The sequence below is a fragment of the Notechis scutatus genome, chromosome 1 (genome assembly GCF_049901735.1).
Source record: "Notechis scutatus isolate UNSWTSFEM ecotype Mainland chromosome 1, rNotScu1.2, whole genome shotgun sequence".
Taxonomy (NCBI): domain Eukaryota; kingdom Metazoa; phylum Chordata; class Lepidosauria; order Squamata; family Elapidae; genus Notechis; species Notechis scutatus.
Window position 1 is genome coordinate 64088905 of NC_142009.1, and position 26898 is coordinate 64115802.

At 38.2% G+C, this 26898-nt stretch overlaps 1 long non-coding RNA gene across 2 annotated transcripts in view; it reads right to left on the reverse strand.

Annotated features, from left to right (window-relative positions):
• Positions 1-25461, reverse strand: part of LOC148132827 (uncharacterized) — a 182252-nt gene extending 156791 nt beyond the window's left edge. For both annotated transcript variants that reach the window (XR_015749670.1, XR_015749667.1), the window contains exons 1-2: positions 25185-25461; positions 23493-23556 (exon numbers count right to left, since the gene is read on the reverse strand). This is a non-coding gene — a long non-coding RNA (uncharacterized LOC148132827). The remainder of the gene's footprint in view (positions 1-23492; positions 23557-25184) is intronic.
• Between the last annotated feature and the right edge of the window lie 1437 nt (positions 25462-26898).

Below are 26898 nucleotides of genomic sequence, written 5' to 3' on the forward strand. Positions count from 1 at the left end.
GTACAAAACTACAAAAGACTGGAATACTTTAAAAAAAACAAACAGCAACCCAAAGTCTATTATTTAATTCCTATAAATCCAGATCCTAATAGGTGATATTTTGGTCTGTTGTTATTACATGGTTTCATATGTAAAATCAGCTGATCCAAAGATGAGTCCATCATGCAAAAAAAGAGCAACATCTTTCTTTCTTCCACCCCATCCTGTGCCCTCTCCATCGGCTTTGTTTTGCATTAACAACTACTATGAACTACATTTAAGAAACTCTAGACTCTAACCTCCCATTACACACAATTCAAAGGTGAGAGACTGCTAATACCCAGGGTTCTACCAAATGTTTATCCACAGGGCAGGAACAATACGTGAGCCACTGTTCCTGGTGAAAGGTGAGGGACTGGAAACACATTAGACTGGAACTAACTATTTGCTCACCAGGTAGGTAGAGGCAATGCAGAGGCCCAGGCTGGCCAAAAGAGGGGTCTGACAAACAGAAATGTGAGAGGGCCTGTCACCCCACTGCACAAACGAAACCACTGTATAATACTGTTCTCTTTTTATGCAAATAAAGAATGAAATCAGTTAAACCCGTATCTTGGTATAATTGATTTTATTCTTTATTTGCATAAAAGAGAACAGCTTTATACAGTCATGATAGTAAGGGTCTATGAAAAGACCCACTTCCCCTTAGAATCTGTCCGGGTTCACGCTGAGAACACTGCTATTTTTGGCAAAGGCTTGGTTTTTTTTAATTTTATTCATTAGCATTTTGTTTATCTTGGAATTCACTTTTGTTTTGGGATGTTGTTCTACTCTCTGCTCTCCAATTTCCTGATTTTCTGTTTATGCTTCTGGCATGGAAGGAAAGCAGGTATCAGGAGCACCACTTGCAAGAGGGCATTTTTTTCTCCATAGTGCCCCATGCGTAATATTTTTTCTAAGACATTGGGGGTTGCTATTTCTCTCTCAGGATGTTCCAGAACAGTGCAAATTTCTAGGTTTCTCTGAAAATAAGAAAGGCTCTTCCTGCTTCTGCAGCTGTCAGAGATGGCTTCTGTCACTATTTCTGGAGGGCTGTTGAGAAGAGGTCAATGAGGATAAGATATTTTACTGGGGAGGAATCTGAAGCAACTAACCAGGGTGCTGATGATGACCCTAATGATGACTTTTGGATGCCAGTGGTTGGCATGGGTGGAGTTGATGGATGAAAAACACATAAACCTCACATAGCATGCACTCTATCTCCATCACATAGGCATTTCATAGTGTTTTCATTGACCTCCTGATACTAATTAGGGATGCTGAGTTATGGGAGGAAGCTATGAAAATGAGGAAGGGATTTGAATGGACAACCATATTATTTTCTCCTGGTGTTGGCAGGACTTCTCTCTCTTCCAGGGCCCAAGGTCTTCTCCCCTAATGACCATTGCTGGAGAGACACCATAACCTCATGTACCCAGCAATCTTAACTGTTGCTTCTGAATTGAGTGTGCAGGGATACCTTTGCCCAGAAATTAATTTCTTCAAAACCGGGTCAGCATTTAGTAGACGGTCAGAAGTTTATCTGTCCTGGGAAAGAAAGTATGCAGAGAGAATTATTCATATCACTTATTATTTTGTCCAGCCTCAAAAGAATTCTGCCAGGAGGTAGAATTTGAGTGCATGTATATGTGTCTGGGTTGAGGTGAACGAGTGCAGTATGATATTGGTACAGCTTCAACTTTGCCTTTCTGCTTCCTGCATATTTGTAATGCTTTGTAAGTAGTTAGCTACCAATTATCTCTGAAATATACTGTACTTTCATTAATGATATTTTAAAAACTGGACTTGTTTGTGGTCCTTCCAGAATGGAGGTTTCCCCCTTTACTTTGGTATTTACAAGCTGTAGCATAACACAAAGTCCTGGAACACAGGCAAATATAAACTCATTCTAAATTGTCCATGTGGTGACAGCTGTGAAAATTCCACCAGCTGGAAAAGCAGAAGCAAAGCCATCCCACCCAGGGTTATCAGTTAGCTCAACAGGCAAAGGAGGATGCAGACAATTGGGAAAGAGGATAAATGGGGAGAAAGCAGGACACACTAAATTGTTTAACTTCCTTGGCATTTATGACAACAATGACAGTGAAAATCTGATCAAAAAAGAAGTCCCAGAAATGGACTGAAATAGTGTTTCTCAAACTTGGCAACTTTAAGATGTGTGGACTTCAACTCCCAGAGTTAAATTTTGGGAGCTGAAGCAGTGATGGGCTGTTGGTGTAGTCAGCGAGGTTCGGGTAAATCCCTAGCTGTGATCTTTAGTTGGGCCTACCCACCCGCCTCTGTGCTATGCTTTCCCTAAATAACTAGCTTTCCCCCTGCCCAGGCAAGCACTGTCCTGTTATACTCACCAAAGCTGCCTGTTTAAAGCTGTGTTTCAACCCCAAAGCGGTCTGTGCATGCACGCTCACAACCAGCGAATCCCTTGCTAATGAAAGTGCAAGCCCACCTCTGAGCTGAAGTCCACAGATCATAAAGTTGCTCAGCTTGAGAAATTCTGAGTTAGAGCCTTCAGAATGTAATTGATTCAAGTCTTGTCAATTTCAGGCAGCAGAGCAAGTTGGTGGAAGGTCTTAATCAAGGCCACAGAATGGAGCTTGTTAACTTGGGGTTAGCACTTGTTAGGGGAGTGCTGCCGAATGGAGAAAAGTTGCTCAGGAAGAGATATTAACAAAACAGACAATATTTGATTTTAAGGCTAGGCCAGCTAGCCAGAGGACATAGAGACATCAGTAACTCTACCCTCCATAGCCAGTGGTGAGTCATCTCCCAAACTAGCCAGCCAATCAGCAATATTTTGTCAATTTTCCTCAGTATATTGCGGAGCTGGCTTTTGGCGCTCCCTGCCATCATGAGTGATTTTGTTGGGTTCCCATTGAGGAAAGTGCTCTATGTTGTGGTTTCAATGATTCTTGGTAGGCTAGTGCTGCATGAAGAGAAGCTTGGTGTGATATTTGGATTTCACCAGCTACTGTTAAAAATTCAGTACAGTTCAGAACTGTTAAAAATTCAGCCTGTTGGTCCCTCAGAACAAAGGGACTTATCTTGCTAAGATTCTTGCTATCCCTCTCCCTGTCTCTGTGCATGTTTCCCTCAAATTCTAAGTCACTGCTTAATGTTATTTCATTTGAGGAATGGGACGTACAACTCTAGAAAATGTATTTTCATAGAGTGTCCTTTTTTTCTATTTTAGCACACAAATGGCATACACTTTGTTTCCCCCAGAATCAGGTGCTTTAGCAACTTATTCGATTACACAGTAGATATCATGTACAGACAGGTGACCGTGATCGGCAGTATGTCTCCTATTCAAATATCAAATAAATATTAGAGGGGAAGCTTTGGGGTGACAAAATATCATCTCCTAGGAGACTCTGAAGACCTTGTGATCAGTATACCAATAAGAGCTTCATTTAAACACACTAATTATTTCTCCCTTGGAGTCCTGGTTGTGAAATTAATTACTAGACATGATTTGCCTTTTCAAGTTGATTGTTAAATCAGGAAATCCAGGTGAAAATAAATTTCTCCCCAAAATACAAATTAAAAAAAAAAATCAAAACAAACCAAAAACAGAAAAAAGGGGGGGGGGAGGGGGAAAAATACTATCAAGAAAACAACTCAGTTGTTTAAACATTAATTAAACCTTAATCAATGATGCCAATGTTCAGAACCCTGAATCTGTCCGGGTTCACGCTGAGAACACTGCTATTTTTGGCAAAGGCTTGGTTTTTTTAATTTTATTCATTAGCATTTTGTTTATCTTGGAATTCGCTTTTGTTTTGGGATGTTGTTCTACTCTCTGCTCTCCAATTTCCTGATTTTCTGTTTATGCTTCTGGCATGGAAGGAAAGCAGGTATCAGGAGCACCACTTGCAAGAGGGCATTTTTTTTCTCCATAGTGCCCCATGCGTAATATTTTTTTCTAAGACATTGGGGGTTGCTATTTCTCTCTCAGGATGTTCCAGAACAGTGCAAATTTCTAGGTTTCTCTGAAAATAAGAAAGGCTCTTCCTGCTTCTGCAGCTGTCAGAGATGGCTTCTGTCACTATTTCTGGAGGGCTGTTGAGAAGAGGTCAATGAGGATAAGATATTTTACTGGGGAGGAATCTGAAGCAACTAACCAGGGTGCTGATGATGACCCTAATGATGACTTTTGGATGCCAGTGGTTGGCATGGGTGGAGTTGATGGATGAAAAACATATAAACCTCACATAGCATGCACTCTATCTCCATCACATAGGCATTTCATAGTGTTTTCATTGACCTCCTGATACTAATTAGGGATGCTGAGTTATGGGAGGAAGCTATGAAAATGAGGAAGGGATTTGAATGGACAACCATATTATTTTCTCCTGGTGTTGGCAGGACTTCTCTCTCTTCCAGTTGTTTTTCCAAATCTTAAACTTTCCATTGTCTTTCCCCCCTTTCCTCCCCCCCCCCAAGATTACTTGTTCATTAAAGATGGTTTCTTCTTTGTCGCAATCTTCTTGTTCTGCAGGCATTTCTTGTTGTTTCTCATAATTCCAAATCTCCATTTCTAAAAACCGAAATACGAAGCCAAAAGAACCTCTCCCTTCTTGTGCATCTTCTTTGTACTTTTTAAGTTCTGTTTTCAGTTCTTCTAAAAGTGGAGACATTTTAAACAGTTTTAAACAACCACCCGATTGATTTTAGTCATTCAAATACAATAACCAAAAATCCAGAAATCATCAAGTAATCCAAATAGTCCCAAGTTATTTCTTCTTATTTCTTTTTCCACTTTCTCTTCCTGGGGTTTTTGTTGCAATATTTCAGTTAAAATGTATCTTTTGGAAGTCTTGTTGAGATTTTGCTGTAAGTTCTTTTTAATTCCAGGCAGTCTCCTCCCTTCCAGATCCTGCCCTTTTATTCTTTTTCTCTCCTTTCCTGTTTTCAAAAGCTTTTGATTATCCAGAAATCTTTATTATCCCTTTGACTTTTTATTTTCAGCATTAAATGCCTATTAATGTCAAAGTGGATTTTTTTCCAATTTCTTGCTTAAGTTTCTTAGCTGTCAGTATAGGAAAAGGAGAAAAAAGCCCAAATCTTTTCCCTTTTCTCTCTCCTTTGCAGCTTAAAAATCTTCTTAGGGAACAATGTTATGGTTTTTTTTTTAATAGTTTCAATTCCAGGGTACCTTATTTGTTACTTTTGCTGTTTGACCTGGTCAACCAAAACTTTCTCTTCTTATCTTCCTTCTGCACATTCTTTTCTGGTCGAGTTCTTCTTTGTGGTGGCCATTTCTGACCACCGCTACAACTGCCTTCGGGGAAGGGAGTAATGGCCAGCTGAGGAGGAGAGATGCGGCTCTCCTCAACCCTGCAGGCAGTCTCCCCCCTCTTCACCACCTCTATGGGGTGGGTTAGCCCCGAAACCAGCCGGCTCGGGGTGCTCCAGTGGCAAGCACAGATTGAAGCCTCTCAAAGATGAGGTTTCGGTCTGTCACCGAAGAGGCTCAAACCGGAAGTCGATAAATCCTAAATTTTTCATATATTGATAAACATCAATTTTTCAGCATACGATTATGGCACCTCATTCCTCTTTCCAAACTTAACAAAGTTATAGCTATTAAATCTCTTAAACATTAATTTGTAAATTGAAATATTCCAATACTTCATTCCAAAGTTCATGCAAATGGCCAGTATCCATTTTAACGGAATAGGAGTTGGAAGGGACCGTGGAGGTTTTCTAGTCCAACCCCCTGCTTAAACAGGAAACCCTACACCACTTCAGACAAATGGTTATCTAATTTCTTCTTTAAAACTTCCAGTGTTGGAGCATTCACAACTTCCGGAGGCAAGGTGTTCCACTGATTAATGGTTCTAACTGTCAGGAAAGGATGCTTCTCTCCTTGATTAGTTTCCACCCATTGCTTCTTGTCCTATCCTCAGGTGCTTTGGAGAATAGCTTGACTTGTTCTTCTTTGTGGAAGCCCCTTAGATATTGGAACAGTACTATCATGTCACCCCCTAGTCTTTCTTTTAAACTAGACATACCCAATTCTAGCAACCATTCTTTATATGTTTAGTCTCCAGTCCCCTAATCATCTTTGTTTTTCTTCTCTGCACTCTTTTTAGAGTCTCAACATCTTTTTTACATTATGGCAACCAAAACTGAATGCAATATTCTATCTCTCTGTAAATGCAGCCTAGAACTGTATTGGCTTTTTTGGCTGCCACTGCCGCACAGTGCTGCCTCATATTTAAGTGATTGTCTACTTAAGAGATACTACTATTATTGAGCCAGGTACCACCTACACTATACCTGTGCATTTGATTTTTCTTGTCTAAATTTTAATTTTGCCTAACTTTAGTTATTTGTAAACCATTATATATTTAAAACAATCTAAACAGATTTTCAGTGCTAAATAATAATTTAGGAGCTTTGCTGTTAATATATCTGGTCCACATGTGAAATCAAAATACCTTTTAATTTTATCTACAGTGCTGCCATTCTGTAGTTAATAGGTAATCCAAATTACTTCTGTACTCACACTACTGACTCGTATTCCGTTTGTGAACAACTTTAGTTTCAGGAGTCTTTGCAAAAGCGCTTTTTCCATCCAATAACTGTATAGTTGATTGATTTTTGCCTAAACCAATGTTTCTCAACCTTGGCCACTTTAAAATACCTAGAATACAATTCCCATAATTCCCTAGCCAGAACAATTGGCAATATTAAGATAAGATTTCTCAGCCTTAGGAACTTTAAGTTATGTGTTCTTTAACAGTCAACATACCAGCTGGAGAATTCTGGGAGTTGAAGTCCTCATATCTTAAAATTGCTAAGGTCAACAACTTCAGCCCAAACAAATAACTTGACATTGTTAATTCCTTCTACAGTTTGATTTGCAGAGATCATCATATTTCTTCTGTCTTTGCTGCTTCCATTGAAATTGCTGCCTGCAGTGAAATTGTGAGTTTTGCCAACATAATCAGCAAATTATAAGGTACTTTTGAACTATGCCATTTCCTCCTAATATTTAATCATCTTTCCCTCAAATCAGTTCTAGTTCTCTCAGCCCACTTTCCAGTGGAGCCTGTTTCTTCCTTCTCGTTGGAAGGTGGAAATGAAATATTTTGAAGTGAAACTTTGTTTTCCATCTTTATATCCCAACAACAGCATTGAGTCCCTTGCATGCCAGAAGCATTTGGTAGAATAAGAATTGCAAATCTATGGATGTTGATGTTTGATGTTGATGAACTTAATGACTTCATGAAGTAATAGAAAATGGAATGGAATTTTAGAATGAAATAATCTGGGGGAATTAATAAAAATGTTTTAGCCCCCTAAATGAATGCAGATGCTCTGGCCACATATCAAGAATGGGAAGAATTAAGAAACTTTGATATATAACAAGTCTATGTTTATGAACCTGTTGTTGCATTTTATATAAGAATGAAGAAATTCAAACCTTGCATATAACCAATGGAATATTTTTGAAAGAGCCAGGGAAATTAATATATTATGCTAGGTCTTTGCATCTGCATATATTATGCAGATGAGCAAGGGCTCATCTGAAACATTAGTAAAATCCTGAATCCATTCTTATGTCCAGTATCATCATCATCAATCACCATCACCCAGAGAAGAAAAACATTGTTTAGGCCAGGGATGGGCTGAAAGGCATTTCTGAATAGACATCTGAGTGGTTTACAATAGATTGGCAAGGACTTTTGACTCCTGAATCATTAAACACAGGCAACAAGAAAATTATAATGTCTAATTCCGAAAGTAAGAAAGCTTGGCATGAAATCGAAAATATTGTTTTGCATTAGATCTCTCATTTCTGATACTCAGAACAAATTTTGGGCCCAGAATTTTTTTTTAATTCCAATCTGAGGATGCCTTTTGTGGTAGGCTTTAGTTGGTGGATCTTAAGAGTGTAGTCTTTAAAAAGGTAATCCTCTGAGTCTGAATTTTGCTGTGCTCTGTACCATACAGATCCCAGCGAAAGAGAAGCTATCTCACATGCTCATAGGCAGTCTTTACCAACCTAGCAATCATCAGATATGTTGTAATGTAATCCTGATAACCCACCAGCCAGCATCTTTCTGCTCGCATCACTGTTGCAATTTTAATGGTTGGCTGCAGAGGTGGTATTCAGCAGGTTCTGACCAGTTCTAGAGAACCGGTAGCGGAAATTTTGATTAGTTCGGAGAACCAGCAAATACCACATCTAACTGGCCCCGCCCCCATCTATTCTCTGCCTCCTGAGTTCCAGCTGATCGGCTAGATCTTCTTTTGTTGCCCTGCACAGGAGAACGAAGCTAGAAAGCAGGTTAGTGGGGGTGGGGAGGGAATGGTATTTTGGAGTAACCTTCCCCTGCCACACCCACCAAGTCACCCCACACTCACCAAGCCATGCCCACAGAACAAGTAGTAAAAAAATTTGGTTGGCTTGAACAAATATGAGACATTTATTTCTCTGACTATAAGGTCCAAGAGGACTTTGCTTCAGTGTCTTCCTCTGATCTGGGTCTAAATCCAGTCCTGATACTGGCCTGCAATAGTGCTCTATAGTCTGATCATTTTTCTATCCCTCCAATTATAAAGTTTTGGCATTGTTTTTTTTTTAAACGTATGGCATTCTGACCAAAACAAAATCCATCTAATTCTCCTTTTCAGTCTCTGCATATTTTGGCTTTCCCTATTACCCTCCTTCCAAAAGGAGATCACTGTTCTAGAGAAGCAGAAATCTTCCTTATGTCTGTTATATCTTCTGCGATGACCTAGAATTTTAAAGAGCATTAAAATACCAGAAAACATTCAACAACTGAGCCCTTTCTGCAATGCTTATGCTATCTCCTGATGTCAGGCCACCACGGTGACCCAGTCTGAGATACCATAATGGAGGAAAAAGCAACTCCCAAATCCCTCACAAAATCCTCCCGTCTGATAATGTAAAAGAAAAGCCAGTTCAGACCAAATATAAACAGGAACACCTCAGCCAAAACAAGCAGGCTGCAGAAGGTCAGGCTATCTGAATCATGCATATCACAAGCGGCTTTGACATGCGCCCAATCTGTTCTAGCAGTGAGAAGGCCAAGAGAAACCTGTATTTCTCTTAAGGTTTTTCTCTGGGCTCTGCATGTGTTTGGGAATGGGATGTACAAAGCTGCAAAAAAAAAAAAAAAAAAAAGTCGATTACAGGTGCTCTGGCCCCATAACCAGGAACACTGAAATATTGGCACAGGACTTCCTTTCCGACAATTCTTTTAATTTCAGTCTATTATCATTTCAGATAAAGTTGTCATTCTGGGAGCCCTTGCTCAAAAAGCTGTTGCCTATCAGAACAATAAGATCAAGATGACTGAATGGCTTGGAATAATGCATTTTCAGATCTATATATTTTTGATATTATTAATATTCACCCAAAGCCTTGTACTCAGGTTGCCAGTTCTTTAAAAAAGAAAAAGAAAACCACTCCAAGATGCTACCAGTTTGAGTAGAGCCATGGAAAGAGAGGTTAAGGATCCCTCTGCAATTTTCCCCTTCATAATTCACATCCTTCCTGCCAATTCTGCCTCCTCTTTCTTTATGAAATTAAACACGGGTTTCATATTTCATAAAACTGAGAATAATTTTTAGCTGTTTTTCCCATCTTGAAATCAACAACTTCATTTTAGTGATGTATATTTCAAAAATGAAATAAATTTCTTTTATGGGAAGGAGAAGTACTACTTCTTCATTTTCCTCAGAAAGCCCTAATCCAGGGGTGTCAAACTCGTGCCATCATGATGGCGTCACATTATGTTTTTTCCCCTTTGCTAAACTGGGCAGGGGCAGGGTCAGCACGTGACATGTCTGGCCCATGGGTCGTAAGTTTGACACCCCTGCCCTAGTCCAAATGATTTTTGAATTTTAGGAAATCAAAATCACAAAAACAGTTTACTGCTCACGGAATCACAGACTCTCAGAATATAAGCACTAGATAAAATCTTTGAGATTATGTATCCCAACTCCCTGTCTAATCCGGGAATCTAATCGATAGCCATCCAGCTTTTCTTTGAACACCTGCTGCAAAGAGACTCTACCAAGTTTGCTCCTTTGTTAAATAGCTCTTACATTTAAAAAGTTCTCCCTCTCTTTCTTTCAATCTCTTTCTTGAAGGATCTTCTATAACTATACTGAACAAATCTACCCAATCTTCTGTAGGTCAATCCTTCAGATATTTAAAAGACAGTTGTTATGTCTTTCCATTGTCTTCTCTTCTCCGGGCTAAATATGCTTAATGTCTGCAACTATTCCTTTTTCTTTTTCTTCTGCTGGTAGTTCCTTTATTAGATTGGTTATTTTTATCTGGACATGCTTAAATGTTCTCTATTCATGCAATCATATCTGATAAGGGTTGGTAAATGGGCTCACCTCACCTGTGATACATTCACTGGAAAGTCAGAACAGAGCCTGTGAACTTGAAATATTCTTGTGGAATACACCTCCTGGCAATGTTTGAAAATGGTGGCTTCTGGTCTAAGATGTGAGACAGTCTTCCACTGTAGCCTTATTAGTCATAAAAATGGTGTAAAGTTTTTCTAATGGAGTATTTATTTCATAATCGTTGATACCCTCAAAAATGGCCACTGATATAACCTGATTCCTTTAAGTTTTAATCAGAGACTTTCATTTAAGTTTTCTGGATATATTTCTGGGTTGTAGAAAACTCTTTTGCCTCTACTGGTAAAAATCAATTGCAATCGCAAGTCTTCAGTTGTTAGTTTTTTTGTTATGTTTGACATTTATTTCATTATAATGTCCTCTTTTCTGATTGCTGCCCTGTACATTTTTCAGTCCTTGAATTTTACTCCAGGATTACAACTCATTTTCAAAGGCTCCTTGTGAAGAACTCTTTATCGCAATCCCTAATTTTTTCCCAAGCTTTTTTAGTTCCTCCAGTCTTTATAAATCCTTTCAAAGATGTGAACAAATTAAGATAATCTAGCTACTTCTTGGGGCCTAGTTCTTACGTTTTAATCTAGCTGAGTGTGAAACTGAGCTCATTTGTGATGTCACAATAAGAGATTCTTGGAACAATTTTTTTCTTAATGCGATTTGTTTATAAGCTCCATAATTATCCATTTATAATTCTCAGTACACATTTTTCTGCAGCTCACAATTGGTGAATTGAAATAATCTTCAGACAAGAGCAAAAACCTGGGTAGTCCGAGGACAAGGAATAAAGTAATATTTTGCTGGGGAGACTTTAAAGCTGTAACCATTTTGTCCTGTGACTGAACAACAGGCCTCTCATTTTGCCTGTGGTTCTTGGGGCTGTGACTGATTGCCAGAAAAACAGCAGCAACAACATGAAACCCAAGTAAAGGGAGAAGTGCTGGACAAGTAGGAAAACCATGATTATGAATCAGTGGCTGCACTTAACATTAACCACACAAGAAAATTTGCTTAGGGAGGGCTTAACGAGAGTGTTTTGCTCTGCTAATATTTGCCTTTCAATCTTCAAAGCAAAAGCTTGATAATTGCCCCTGCACATCTTGCTGCTTCTCTCACATGTCATTTTCCATGCAATAACATATCTGTCAAAATTGTGCTCTGTTGCTGAGAAACAAGCAATAGAGCACCAAAATAACAGAATCCTCAGAGTTAATCCTAGCTACAGAACATTGAGGATCGGTAAGAACCTGGAGATAATGGTTTGATACACTGAAAAATATTAGACGTTGGTAAAATATTTAAACTTGGATCTTCTGTATCACAGTGATGGTCCTCCCTGTTCTATCCTGTACATACACTTCATACTTTTTGTCACCCAGCCAGCCAGCCTTTGCTGCTTTCTTAGATGGAGCTGTGTGCACTTTTACGGGCAAAGAAATTGGGCAGGTAATTTCTTTGAATTTCTACAGATGAATAATTATTATTTAACAATTTCTCAAAGATAGGATTCCCTTTCAGTGCTGATAATAGCATGACATTCTTGTTGGCAATCTCATAACTCAAGTGCAAGAACATCATGCATTGCCCATGAAAATTTCAAACTGAATGAGAAATGATAGGAAAAATATGTAGACCTTTTTCTGACTATGTTCTTGATTGAACCACTTCTCTCATATATCCTATACTAGCTGGATACGCTTGCTTCACTACGAAACTATGTGATCAGGCTTAGTTTTTTGGGAAGAAAATAAGGGGAAAAAATTCTGCCTCTAAAAGCATCCATCAGTATTTATCTGGCTAGCATCCTGTCAGTGTGTGAGAGAGTTCAGGGCTGTTTGGCAACTGAAGCAGTATTTGCTGTGTGAGCAAGAAGGAGACAGCAAGGAGCTTGGCCGTGGCTTAGCTCAGCTGTTCTGTACTAAGGCTGCTTGCTGCTGTGAAACTAAAACTGAAACTGAAATCCTCTGCTTGTGTTTTGCATTTGGAATATATTTCTTTTCAGGTGGGGCAGGGGAGTAGAACTCCTTAGCATCAAAATGTGTTAATAATAATATAGGAAATACTAATGCTCTGATGGTCATTTCAAAAAAATCCTTTCTTAGTGAGAGCACTTAGAAGCCAAGAGGAACACACGTGCCAAATTTCAAGTTTGTAGGTTTTATGGTTCCGGAGATTTTGTGATGATGCATGAGTGGTATTTCACTTAGATAGATAGATAGATAGATAGATAGATAGATAGATAGATAGATAGATAGATAGATAGATAGATAGATAGATGGATAGATAGATAGATATATCATTGATAGATAGATAGATAGATAGATGATAGATAGATAGATAGATAGATAGATAGATAGATATTGATTCATTCAAAGTATCTGGAAGATACCCCTAGATGGAGCAATAAATGATATTTCAACTATTTCTCCATCTAGCCAAGTTAAGGTGCATAGTATCTCAACTCTATCAAAGTGTTTTAGTAGGTGAAGCAGAAAAATGAATGGATGATATTCATTATAGATAAAGGTCTATAATCAAAGAAAATTACAGAAATTCATCTATTAAACCTACAGGTAGATGAGGATTGCATTTATTTGACAAGTGCTATGAGATGGTCATTTTATCTTTTAAAATGATTAAAAAAAAATGACTGTGCTAATAGCAGTACCTAGCAATCAAAGCACAGATTTAAAAAAAAAAAACATAAAAAGAAACCTCTCAAGTATTAACTCATAATACTTGGATAATGAGTGAAACCCCTGTTACCCAACTGATTTCTTTCCTCTGGAGAAACACAGAGTGTTCTGAAATATGATTTGACCAAATTCCTCTAAGCCTGTGGAGAAACCCTGGAAAATGAAGAACAGTATCCAAATTTGTTCTCATCAGTTGACACTCCTTTTAATCTCTTTTCATAGCTCAGAAGTTCAAAGCTTGTCTCATATATTCAGTCGCTGGCAGGGCCACCACTGTCAACATCAACTAGATAGTGTAGATCAGTGTTTCTCAACCTTAGCAACTTTAAGATATATGGACTTCAACACATGAAGGTTGCTAAGGTTGAGAAAGACTGGTGTAGGTAGACAATTAGACCAGTGAATTGGTATAATGTAGTATTCTATGGCCATTACCACCAGTCACCCATTGTTGAATGATAAAAACACTGCCTTTAGTACATTTATTTTGGCACAATATGGTTGAATGACTTTAAAAGATACAGTACTATAAATAATTAGAGGAGAAATGACCTACGTTTTTAAGCCTATATGAACTACATGTTAGACCCCAAAGGCCAATTTTTAGAGCTCATGAGTAACTGAGCATCTGGAAAAGCATATTTCATGTTAGAATGCATATGTTACCAAGGATTTATAGAGCAAAGAAGAGATGTGAGAATGCCAAGAAACTGCCAGGAGAATAATAATAATAAATAAGTGCATGTTGCAACAGTAATCTCTTTTTGTGTGGTGATATGTATAGCCTTCATTATACTACTTTCAGAGGAAAAATTCTCTTAAAGAATGTTTGGCACAATCCTGCTGATGCGCACATTAAGGGAAGAAGCTGCTTGATTTAAAGTTTCCTGAAAAGTTATGTGTTCTGGGTCAGTTATAATAATTTTGAGATTTATCAGAATTGCTTCTATTTCATTTTCCCTATATAAGTGTAGGTTCCCTAATGGAAAGCCATTTATTCCTGTACACTTCACCTTCCATATGTTTTGGCTATAAGCTCATTAACTAAAAAAAGCTTAATTATTATCACAAAACAATTTCACAATTATTATACAACTTGTTCTAGTATCTTGTGTATCTCAGAAACTGTTGGTCCAAACAATGTTGTTTACTAATATTGTAGTGATAAATATTCACATTGAGTTATATCTGATGGATGATATTTGTATATTGGCACTTGTTAAAAGTGTATCCTTATCATCTATCAATTATCCAAAGTAATACCTCACTTTTATCCATTGTTTTCCATATCACCATCTTTTCCCCACTTGTAAATGTGGGATTCCCCATAAAGTCAAGGATTGAATTTGTGTTTATTTGACATTACATTTCATAACTTTCTAATTCATATAATACTTTCCATAGATACTAGAATACTATTGTATTTAGATCCTAATACTGTCCATCCAGTTTCAGAAATTTGAATTCTCCCTTATTAATTGGTCACTGCAATTTTGGTAAACATATTCTCAAAGAACCACATAAAAATTCCTAAGCATAGACTTTTCTGAAGTGTTTTCTCAAAATTTTTCCAATATCAGAACATGAATTCCTCTCACAATATAAATCAAATTGAGAACAAAAGTTATTTTACCTTTCCTCAAAGGATGAGGTTAGATCATGTCTTCCAACTGTCCATATCTGAAGAAATCTCTTTTTTTCAAGTTAGAAAATGAATGGAATAAAGAATTGAGGTTTGTATATGGCCTAGACAAGAGAGTATTTTGACTTCTTCTGGTTGTGGTACCTGTCCACTCCTTCTGTTTTGCATGGTTCACAAACAGCTTGTGTGGTTTTTTTTTATGATTTATGAGAGGATTGCATATAAATGTAGATTTTGTATGGAGAGGTATAATAAAGCATGAGAGTTATATACAAGTATACCTATATACAATTCTAGAATTGTGTGTGTGTGTGTGTGTGTGTGTGTATAATATATATGTATGTATGTATGTATGTATGTATGTATGTATGTATGTATATATATGAATTGTAATATATATATATTCTAGAATTATAATTACTGTGTAACCATCTGATACTTTATTTTCATTTTTATAATGCATTTTTCACGTATATTTAACCGTATTATTTATTTATTTTAAATTTATCTTTCTTGTGTTTTGTTTATTTTGATTTTTCTTTTTTTGTTATTTTGTTATTCTTTTGAAAGCAATAAAATTTATTTACAAAGTTTAACAATGATTCTTGGGTTTTTGGCACAATATGCATAGAATATGTAATTATTTACATCCAATTCATAGTGAATATTAGAAAGTTATAATCTCCACAACATGATTATATTCCTGGTTTATCAATTAAATAAATAACCTTCTAAATTTATTTTTTATTTTTATTTTTTTAAATTTATTTATTTATTTTATTTATTTTGATATGTCAATCGCTTACAAGATAATAGGTATAAGTATATACATAGTTATGAATACATGAAATGGGTACATATAAGAAAAATAAAAGAAACTATTGGTGCACTTATGCACGCCCCCTACAGACCTCTTAGGAAAGGGGTGAGGTCAATAGTAGACAGTCTAAGGTTAAAATTTTTGGGGTTTGGGGAAGAAACCACAGAGTCAAGCAGAGTATTTTAGACATTGACCACTCTGTTGCTGAAGTCGTATTTCCGGCAATCAAGTTTGGTGTGGTTAACCTTGAGTTTGTATCTATTGTGTGCTCTTGTGTTGTTATGGTTGAAGCTGAAGTATTCATTGACAGGTAAGTCATTGCAATGTATGATTTTATATACCATACTTAGATCAGACCGAAGACGGCATAATTCAAGGTTTTCTAGGTCTAGAATTTCAAGTCCGGTGGCATAAGGTATTCTACAACGAGTAGAGGAGTGGAGAACTCTTCTTGTGAAATATTTCTGGACTTTCTCAACTGTGCTAATATCAGATACGTAATGTGGGTTCCAGACTGATGAGCTGTATTCGAGTATTGGTCTAGGAAATGTTTTGTATGCTCTAGTTAGTAGTGTGATATTACCAGAGAAAAAGCTACGTAGGATTTGGTTAACAACTCTTAATGCCTTTTTGGCTATGTAGTTACAGTGGGCTCTAGCACTTAGATAATTAGAGATGAGTATTCCAAGGTCCTTTACAGAGCTTGGATCATCAACAAGGTCTTGACTGTTCAGCTTGTATTTTATTTTCTAATTTTTTTTGCCAATATGTAAGACAGAGCATTTATTTGTTGAGATTTGAAGTTGCCATTTGTTTGACCATTCTGATACATAGTCAAGAGCTTTTTGAAGGGCAGGAGTATTGCCTGTGGTATTGAACAGCTTTACATCATCAGTGAAGAGAATGCAGTTGCTCTTAATATGATCACAGAGGTCATTTATGTAGAGTATGAAGGGAGTGGTCCTAGAACACTGCCTTGGGGGACACTACTGTTGACAGGTACAGAATTTGATAGGGCGCTCCCACTTTTGACCATTTGTTGTCTGTTTGACAGGAATGCTTCTATCCAGTTATGCAGGAGTCCAGAGACACCGTAAGATTTTAGTTTTAGGAGTAGTACCACTGAATCAAAGGTTTTACAGAAGTCTATGTAGATTGCGTTTATTGTTTTGCCCTGATCGAGTTGTGTAGTCCATATGTTTTTGCAGTGTAAGAGTTGCAGATTACTGGATAGTTTTTTTCTGAAACCAAACTGTTTATTAGAGAGTAGGTAGTTTGTCTCTAAGTGGAGGATAATGGATTGGTTAATAATTGATTCCATGACTTTACAGGTGACACAGCATAAGGAGATTGGTCTGTAATTTTCAACTAGGCTGGGGTCTCCCTTTTTGAAGATGGGGATGACCGTGGCTTATGACAATAGGTTAGGCAAGGAGCTGGTCCTGAAAGATTTTTCAAAGATTATGCTTAGAGGTTCTGCTATGGCAGTGGATAACTTTTTTTAAGAAGTAGGCACATATTCTGTCTGGTCCAATAGATAGAGATGGTTTTAGATTGCGTAGTGCTTTTTCAACATTGTCTTCTGTAAAATCGATATGTATTTATTTATTTTTATTTATTTATTTATTTGATTTGCCAATTGTTTACAAGATAATAAGTATAAGTGTATACATAGTTGTGAATACATGAAATGGGTACATATAAGAAAAATAAAAGAAGAATAAGAGAAAGCGCATTCGGGACATCGTCGACATGATAAGCGCATTCGGGACATCGTCGACATCAGCGTCAACCAGGCCGGATTCATCAAGAACTGCGGCACCACCGATGCCATCTTCGGTGTGCGGATGCTGATGGAGGCTCACAGAGAGAAGAAAATCCCGCTCCACACCGCCTTCTTGGACTTGGAAAAGGCCTTCGACCGAGTCCCGCACGATCTCATCTGGTACGCACTGCGAGATCACGGCGTGCCCGAGCTACTCGCACAATGGGTCCAACTCCTATACAGATGTCACAAAAGCCGTGTAAAAGCGGCAGCTGGGATATCAGAGGAGTTCAATATCACCGTCGGCGTACACCAGGGCTCTGCTCTCTCACCACTGCTGTTCATTCTGGTGATGGACACAATTACACACGACCTGCACACGCCTGCCCCATGGACGCTGCTCTATGCCGATGATGTGTTCCTGGCCAACCTGCGCAAGGCTGAACTCGAGCACCTAGTCCAACAGTGGCACGACCGCCTCGAGCAGTTCGGGCTCCGGTTGAACCTAAAGAAGTCCGAATACCTGACCACTGACAACGAAACGACAGGCTCCATCCACGTGAACGGGCAGGAGCTACTGCGCACCTCCACCTCCAAGTACCTGGGAACTACTCTTGGGGAAGAAGGCCTACTACAAACTGAGGTGGCAGCCAGGATCAACGCAGCGTGGGGCAAATGGAAGTCCGTCATGGGCGGCCTCTGTGACAAGAAGATGCCGATGCGCCTGAAGGCGAAAATCTATAACTCTGTGGTGTGCCCCGTGGCTACACGGCGCAGAGTGCTGGCCGACGACCAAAGAAGTCGAAAGCAGACTCCAGACAATGGAGATGCGAATGCTCCGATGGTCGGTAGGCCTCACCCTACTCGATCGCGTCAGGAATGAAGAAGTGCGCAGGCGGTTCAACGTCGTGCCCATCCCCACGGTCATGAGGCAGTCCCGGCTATGATGGTTCGGCCATGTGAGTCGCGCCAAGGAAGAATCCATCATCAAATCTGCGATGAAGGTGATTGTCGGAGGAGCGAGACCGCGTGGTAGACCTAAGCAACGCTGGATGGACACGATCAAGGCCGATCTAGAGATCGCGAAGGCAAGAACCGACATACGTAAGAGGCGTGGAAGCAGTACTCAAGGACATTAGCGGACTCGCCAGAGCGAGACAAACGCTGAAGAAAAAGAAGAAGAAGAAGAAAGAAGAATAAGAGAAACAATAGGACAGGGACGGTAGGCACGTTGGTGCGCTTATGCACGCCCCTACAGACCTCTTAGGAAAGGGGTGAGGTCAATAGTAGACAGTCTAAGGTTAAAGTTTTTGGGGTTTGGGAAGAAACTACAGAGTCGGGTAGAGTATTCCAGACATTGACCACTCTATTGCTGAAGTCGTATTTCCTGCAATCAAGTTTGGTGCGGTTAACTTTGAGTTTGTATCTATTGTGTGCTTTTGTGTTGTTATGGTTGAAGCTGAAGTATTCATTGACAGGTAGGACATTGCAATGTATGATTTTATATACCATGCTTAAATCAGACCGAAGACGGCGTAATTCAAGGTTTTCTAGTTCTAGAATTTCAAGTCTGGTGGCATAAGGTATTCTACAACAGTAGAGGAGTGGAGAACTCTTCTTGTGAAATATTTCTGGACTTTCTCAATTGTGCTAATATCAGATACGTAATGTGGGTTCCAGACTGATGAACTGTATTCGAGTATTGGTCTAGCAAATGTTTTGTATGCTCTGGTTAGTAGTGTGATATTACCAGAGAAAAAGCTACGTAAGATTAGGTTAACAGCTCTTAATGCCTTTTTGGCTATGTAGTTGCAGTGGGCTCTAGCACTTAGATCATTAGAGGTGAGTATTCCAAGGTCCTTTACAGAGCTTGGGTCATCAACAAGATCTTGACTATTCAGCTTGTATTTTATTTTCTGATTTTTTTTTGCCAATATGTAAGACAGAGCATTTATTTGTTGAGATTTGAAGTTGCCATTTGTTTGACCATTCTGATACATAGTCAAGATCTTTTTGTAGGGTAGCAGTATTGTCTGTGGTATTTCAGTTTTCTGTGGTTCAGCTAGGAAATACTGGGCATGATCCACTGCTGTTTACAAATACTGAGCCAAAGAATGTGTTAAAGATGTTGGCTTTAATGGTGTCATCATTACAGTCTTTACCATTAGGTCCTTTCAGGGGTGGGATGGACTTTTAGTTTGTTGTTTACAAAGTTGTAAAAAGCGTGGATGGAATTGGTGCGTAGAAGTTTTTCCTCTTGTTTAATGTGATAATTGGTGCATTCAGTCTTTATCTGGTGGTATAAATTTTTGTATCAGTTTTTGAAGTTAGCAACGTGACCAGATTTGTTTTTCTGCCAGAGTGATCTCTTTTTGGATTGAAGTTTCCTTATTGTTATGTGTAATCTGTTTTTGTTTTTTGTTTTGTTTTGGGAGTTGTTATTGGTACATATAGTTTGATGACTCTTTTGACTTCAAGTAAAAATATGTTGTAATGGTCTTCTACAGTATTGCATCCAGAGAATAGAAATTGCCAATCAAGGGATGAGAGATCGTTGTCTATAAGATCATAGTTGCCTTTTTTGAAGTTATAATTGGGGATTACATCATTGTGATGATTTTTCAGTGGGCGTATGTTGAGACAAAAGTCAATCATATTGTGATCACTGTTGGAAAAGGATTCTTTTGTTTGTATTCCATAAATTAAAGTAAAACTATTGCAGAAGATGAGATCGAGGCAGTTGTTAAGTCTAGTATTGTTGGTTACTAGTTGTTCCAGTCCCAGATTTGCAACAGCATTGTAGAAGGTTGCATGTATGGGTTCAGTTGTACATTCGTTTAGGGTCCAGTTAATATGAGGTAGATTGAAGTCACCAAGAAAGATAAAAGCGTGTGGGCAGGATGTTGCCCATGTTAGTAGTGAATTTAGCTTGTTTACATGTTCAATGTCATAATCAGGTGCTCTGTAATATAGTAAGAATCGAAATGTGATATTTAAGGATAGTTCACAGATGATGGTCTCAGGAAGAGCAAGCTCCTGGGTAACTTGGATGTTTTTTTAGATGTAAGGACTTTTTATAGAAGATAGCAACACCACCTCCTCTACAAATTTCATGATCTGATCGGTAAACATGATAGTCTCTTACTGTGGTAATGGAAGGGAGAGATGCATTGAGCCAAGTTTCACAGACAAATATAATGTCGAATTTAGCCATATTTAGTAAGAGGAGAAATTCAGGTATTTTATTCACAAGGCTTCTTGCATTGAGTAGCTTGCATTTAAGGCCAGCTGTAGTTGGAATTGAGGTAGTTAGCGGCGTGCGTGGATTGGTTGAAGTAGGATTGTGGTTGAAGATTAAAGCTGAGTTGTGGGTTGTGTGACTTACTTTTGATACAGTCAGCACAGTCAATGTACAGGTCCTTCTCTCTATTGTCTAGACGTTTTTTGAGTTCTGTGCGGAGTACACAGGAGTGGGCACGTTGCTGTATGGTTAGGTCAGGGCGAGAATGGAGGTCCTTATGGTTGGTGTTACTTTTGGCAAGTGAATTTATAGTATTAATGAATTTACGTTTGCTTGATTCATTTTTGCAAATGACCCTGCAGAAGCGTTGGGCCAGAGAGCTGTCTCTGTTTTTGAGCTCTCGGCCAATGCGGGAAATGTCAAGTATTTTATAAATTAAATGTTGCCTTTGTAGCTAATGACAGCTGCTTTCCTGGGAAGCAGGACATTAAGGAATTATTTGAAAAAGATTTGACCAAAAATTTTTAAGAACATTTGGAACTCATTAAAAGAAAAAGAAATCAGCAAAGAGAAGGATGGTAATAAATAATGTCTTAACTAACAGGTCATATGAAAAGGGGAAAATAAAGAAATGGATCCAAAATGATGTCTAATTTGTAACATTCCAGATTTGATCCATTATTTAACTAATTATAGTTTAACAAATGGCTTTCAAAGTGTGAGATGAATCTTGATATTATACAGACTTTGGAACAGTAAATTTGCACTACAGCAAACTGCAAAAGCAACAAAAATGGTCAAACCAAAGACTGAAGAAGAAAAATCTGCTTCAATGGGGAAAAAAATAGGTGACAGAGAGAAGACAAAGAAAAGAATCTCAAAGGTGAAACCTGCAAGAACTATAGATTTGAAAGCAGGAATTACATGAGAAAAATCTCCTTTTCTTAGAAAAGAGAGGACACCTTCCTTCATCTTATTTGCAGAGTGCTGAGATAACCCTGGGTAAAAAAAAGTGACTGAACTTCCTGTTTAAAACATGTTCATAATATAGTTTTCTTGGATGCAGAGTGTGGACATAGACCTTCATTACAATATATTTGAAATAAAAGCTAGATTTAAAAATACTGGAAGACAAAATGGCCTCATTTCTAACTAAACTAAATCTTCAAGAGAGGGAAGCCTAACACAAAACTAAGTGACAAACAAAGAAAAACTGTCTATGTATGTGATTAAAATGACAGGCATGGCTAGATGAGTGAAACCCTGCTCCTTTGTATGCATCATTTACATATAAAACAGGATGGGGCCAATTGCCCAGTTGAGAATACCATTTTGATGTTGTTGGCAAAGGATGCCTCTGAACAAAGGAGAGTATACTGAGAGTCCACCCACCAATGTGTCTCACCATTTATCCCAGTAATCAGGCTCATGGGAATAAAGAGATGGTGCCTATCTCCAACTCAAACTCTGTGCCCCATTTTAAACAAGATTTTCTCCCATCTGTTCTCCAAAAAGGCCTAAAACTACTGGCAAATATCATCAGGCTACCTGGGATTTCAAGAGCATCTTCATCCTACCCATGTTCATATTCTGCAACTTCCTGTTTCACCGTTTGTATAATACAGTAAGCTAGTTTGGGAACATGGGTTTGTGGAAATTGTGTGCACTGTTGCAACATTTATGAGTTAGTACCACTTTATCATAATCCCATTTAAATGTCAAAATAGTATTCATAAAGTACAGTGGTACCTGATCTTTCAGATCCAGGTTTTCTGCTATTCTTAGTGAATTTTAGCAATAGCAATAGCACTTAGACTTATATACCACTTTATAGCCCTCTCTAAGCAGTTTACAGGGTCAGCATATTGCCCCCAACAATCTGGGTCCTCATCTTACCCACCTCGGATGGATGGAAGGCTGAGTCAACCTTGAACCTGATGGGATTCGATCTGCCAAATTGCAGGTAGCTAGCTGTTAGAAGAAGTAGTTTGCAGTACTGCACTCTAACCACTGCACCACCGAGGCTCTAATTTTCCTTTTTTCCCCCTTCTGACTTTTCATTAGTCCATTCAGACACAATGCTAAGCTGTGTTTAACAATGTGAACAGCCTTCCTTTCCTTCTCATCATCCTTTGTTTGCATGGGGAAGGAGTTTAAAGGGTTCCATTTGCACTCAGAAGTAGCCATGTTCTTGTTACATCTGAACACAAGTAAAGTGATTTTTTTAAAGCAAAATCCTCCACAACCAGAATTGTGTTTCTTCCCAAATTGCCTGACAAAGTCTCAGTGAACCTTTCTTTGGTGGCATTGTTCTACAAAGTCTAGTGAATATTTCTAAACTGATATTATCAACATGCAAGAGCTACTTTGGCCATCCTTCAATAAAAAGATGGTATACATTTGTTTAACAAACAATACACAAAGCCTTTGGAAGGACCAAGGGAGACAATGTGTAAACTAGGCTAATATTCTTGTCCTGTAGCACAGATGTGTGTAACACTCCATTTTTATTTTTTGCTTTTTTGAAGAGCAAAGCTTCATGAAACTTCATTTTTAGTGGAAATGTGGTTGAGTTTTAGATTGTATTGATTTTTTTTTCTCTTCAGAAGCCATTTTTGCTTTCTGAGAAAAGAGAGTTAAAATGGGGGGGGAGGGTAAAAAGGAAAGAAACACCCCAATCAAGATATATGCATACCTTCCTTATGCATTTATATGCTTTCTAAACAGTTTCTGCAAAAAAAAAAGTTGTATCTTTTTTAAAAAAAATAGATTCATTATTCATCTCAAATGGATTCAGTGTTGCATGACTAAAGTGGTAGTGCTTTCGCATGAGATTACTTCTTAATATTGATGTCTTGTTATTTCAGTCAAGGACTTACCTTGTTTCTTTCTTTTTTGTTGTTGTCAGTGCTGGATGATGATCCATGTTGGTATTCAATATATCTGAAAGACCCAGATTGGGGAACACTTTAGTATGCAAGTTGACTAAGATGAGATGATATATAGATGGTTTTACTTCCTGACCAAGTTTACTGGTGAACTTTTGGTCATTAATGATTTTGTGAATATAGCACAGATTATTTGAAACCCTTGACTTGCTGGTTTTACTGTGGTGCCCATTTTAAAGAGGGCACGGTAGTTAAATGTTTCCTCTTTTCTTTCAACATGTGGTTTCTTTTTCATTGTTCTGAGTAGGGTCTTGGATTTCCATCCATAAAGTCCGCCTTGATGTACCTATCATTTCCAGGGCTGAGGTATTTTGTCTATTTGTGTGTCTATATCTCTTGCTTTGATACTTTAATACTTTAATACTTTATGAAAAAAGCCCTCAGAGGTGAGATAACGCTGTCAATACAAGCCTATACTGTAGGTTTCACCTCTGATACTTGTTACAATAGTACAGGGATGTCAAACTCAAGGCCCGTGGGCTAAATCTGGCCTGCAGGGTGCTTAGATCTGGCCCTTGGGGGCATCCTGAAACAGTGAACTGGCCCATGGTGCCTCTGCCACAGAAAACAGAGCTCAGGAAGGCTGTGGGGGGGGGGGCCCCCCAAGCTCTGTTTTCGCTGTTGGAGGGTTGCAGGAGGCCATTGCAGCCAAAAATGGAGCTCAGGAGCCCATTTTCGCTTGCAGAGCGCTAGGGCCACCATAAGCACTCCCAAAACGAGTGATGTCAAGCTGGCCATGCCCACCCTGGCCATGCTTATCCCAGCCCTCCGAGGTCAAGCACAACCCTGATGTGGCCCTCAATGAAATCGGGTTTGACACCCCTGCTATAGTAGTAACAAAGAACATGTTCAGAACACAAAATAATTATAATATAATTGCTGCAAGTTGTTTAAACCTACAACTTGTTCTGAATGTTTTGACTCCAGTCAGAAACTGGAGAAATAGCTGTAGATGTGGTAAGTTCATTAGAAATGACCATGAGAAAGAACTACATTTTTCTCATTAAGAATATGTATTTTTTTTTCAGCTTTTCTCAAACCTTGCTTTCTGTTGTACAGTTCTTTTGTTTTCCAAAAAAGGAAAATAAGTAAACACTTTTTGTAAGCCCAAACTGTAAGGCATTTAAAATGGAAACAGAATGTGTGACTCTGATACTAAACATAACAATCTTTATTGCGGGTGATGAAATGAATGTTAAAGAATGTCTTGCTTTATAAAGAGACACTAATTTGTTCATAACATTCTTTTTTACTTGCATACTTCTGCATAATATAATATAATTCCAGCTTTTGTGTTAGATGCAGTAAGATAGCAGTAAGTATTTATGACATAGTCCAATAAGCAATCCATGCAAAGTAACACTTGAAGAAAACAGTGAATTTCAAGGGCAACTATATTTATGAGAGATAGCAGTAGAAACTAACGTAATCCTATAGCCTTGGAAGTCTGCAGCCATTGAGTTTCCACAAGAAAACAAATAATTTCCAAGACATGTTGCAGTAGTACAAGTCACCATGTTTTTCAGGACATTAATTTATCCATTTAAATGAGCACCTCATTTAAAGGTGTAGCCCCAATAGCTGTAATAAAAAATAATAATACATCATGCCTTAAGATTTTACCTACAACAGAAGAGAAGAATCAAAACCTTGGCTTGAGTATGAACACTCCAAAATGCAATATTGCTCACTATTGAATATCCCCACTGCTCTACAGAGAGCAACAGGAAACTACCAAGACGGAAAGAATACCTGCTAGTATCTGGGAGGCAGACTGGCCCTTCAGAGGCAGCAGTTTTTGAACACTGTCAAAATGACATTAGTTGACAGTCAGGCTTTGAATCCCCTCATGAAAAACACTTGTGCAAAACTGGAGTTCTCAGAGATGGCTAAACCTGCAGGTGTTGCTCCAAATATCTTGAATGGAATATGTGGATGACCTTGGGGGATGAGGAGAAGAGATGCTGCCTACGAAACGAGGTGACAAGACAAGGAGGAGTCTCCAGTGGCTTAACTGTCAGAGGAACAAACTTAGGTAGGGCCTGCCCTAAAAGAGCAAGCAGTTAAAAGTGGCAATAGATACTTTGGACCTCCAGACTTGCAAGATTCCTGATTAAGAGACCTTGAACAAAGAACCAAGGAATTAAGCACAATCTTAAGGGGAAAAGTTACTGAAGATAACTGCAAACCAATTTTTTTAAAAAGGCTACAAAAATCTATTGGTGTGGATATTGCTGAGAAGTTTGAAAGAAACTTGCCAAATTAATTAGAAAAATGAAACTAATAGCCCATCTGTCCTCTGTCTCCAAATGCCACCAATTGCTCTCTTTACACTAAGAACTATTTATATTTTAAAATTCATCTGATGTTCGGGGGAAAAAAGAGGGGGGGAGGGAGAGAGGGAGAGGTGCTTGAATAAAGCTGTCATGATTAAAGTCAATAATGCTTCAATATAATAAATACAAAATATAATGTTGATTTCCAAGACAAGAAATGCAATTTAACAGGGCCTGGCCTCATTGACCCCTGGGAGAATTTAGGTAATTGATATTAACCAACTTATCTCTTGATATTTGCTCCTGCCCTCTGTACAGAATGTAAAGCAAAGAAAGTGTTCATGCTGTCTCTCCTTTTGTGGTGACCTCATGATGAATCTGATTCTACAGAAACAGAGCCTAGCAAAATGGCATCCAGTAAATGTTCTCATGCGTAACATTTTGTTCAACCTTTCAGTATGGATTACTGTTCTGGGTCCAGCAGGCTTTTGGTATTAATGCTTGCACTTAGAGTTCTCTAGCATACTTCAAGGGAAACTTGAAGATTACATCACCTTGCAAAGATGATATTCGCTTCTATTTCCTAGAATGAGTTTTACTGAATCGTGGTTAAAATCATTATTGTATGATTTATAACATAAGAAAAATCATTGAAAAGCAAACGTGCTTTGCTAGCTCTATTACATGGATAAAACACAGAAAGATACCTTGAAACACAACTGTGTATGAGATTGTGTATGCAAATGATAGATTTTGGGATATATATGTATTTTGCACAATTAATTCTGCCTCCATTTCATTTGGCCTACTGTGTTTTTATACATACCCTGAAGAAAAAAAAGCAATTTATGTAAAGAATATTATAACCATTGGATGCAGATCAGCACGCAGAAAAGAGTTTAGCATTAGACAGGTGTTCTCACATACATTACATATGTGTCTGTGTATATTTATGTGAATTTGTGTGTGTGTGTGTGTGTGTGTTACTTTCGGGGGTGGGGGTAAAGAACTTTATGAAAAGAGAATAAGAAATAAAAAGAAATCAACTACATGTAATTTTT